We start from the raw sequence: 901 nt of genomic DNA, 5'->3' as shown, positions 1-901 counted from the left end.
GGGGTGGGGGGGGGTGTGTGGGAGGGGGGGGGGGGGCAGGGGGCTGCCAGGGGAGCGCCCCGTTTTCTGGGGAGGGGGCATGTGGGGGACAAGGCTAGATGCAGCTGGGAATCCCGCAGACTCGGAAAGCAAGAGGGGACCCTGGAGGTGGGCACTATCTATTTACTGGAGAGAAATTGAGGAACGGGGATGGGGGGGACCCAAGGTCATCGGGGAAGCCCCCCCAAATCCCAGGGCTTTCCCCATTCCCCCCTGGGTACCCCAGACCCGGACAGCCGCATTGATGTAATTTGGCCGAGTGACCTTCACTCTCCCCTACCCAGGTTTCTCTCGGCTCACCATGAATGGGGTCCCCCAAATCCCAGCGGCCAAGGGGGGCGTCACCAGCCCCGTAAGTCAGAGAAGTTTTCGGTCGTTTTGTTTTCTGGCCACACTTTCTGAGACCCTCCAGCCGGGACAACGTCACCAGCTGCTCAAAGCCTCCGAGGGTCCCCCAGAGTCCCCCTCCTGAGTCCCCAGAGCCGCGCGGGGTGGGGACCCTTCATTGCCTGCCTGGCTTTGTCTCCCTGGCGTGGGCTCGAACCCTGGACAGCAGCCCCCAGGGTGAACCGAGGCTCAGCGTTAAGTGCTGCAGGGCCGCTGGGCTCCGATCAGGGGTGTCCTCTCTCTGGGGCTCAGTTTCCCCGCCTGTAACGGGAGCACCTCGGGCCCGCAGCATCGGGGGATCCTCTGATCTCTCGCAGCGTTTTCCCATTTGCTGTCACGTTTCTAGGGAGAGGTGAGGTGGGGAGGGGAGGCTTGGGCGAGACCCGGAGGGGGATTCCCTGCCCCTCCCCTCGGAGTTGGGAGGGGGCGCGGGCTGGGGCTTCCGCGGGGCGGGCGCCGCCCCTCCCTCCGCCAG

This window comes from Tupaia chinensis, unplaced genomic scaffold (genome assembly GCF_000334495.1).
Source record: "Tupaia chinensis unplaced genomic scaffold, TupChi_1.0 Scaffold000201_1, whole genome shotgun sequence".
Lineage (NCBI taxonomy): Eukaryota > Metazoa > Chordata > Mammalia > Scandentia > Tupaiidae > Tupaia > Tupaia belangeri.
The sequence above is the reverse complement of the archived record's forward strand: the minus strand, read 5'-3'. Positions refer to the sequence as shown.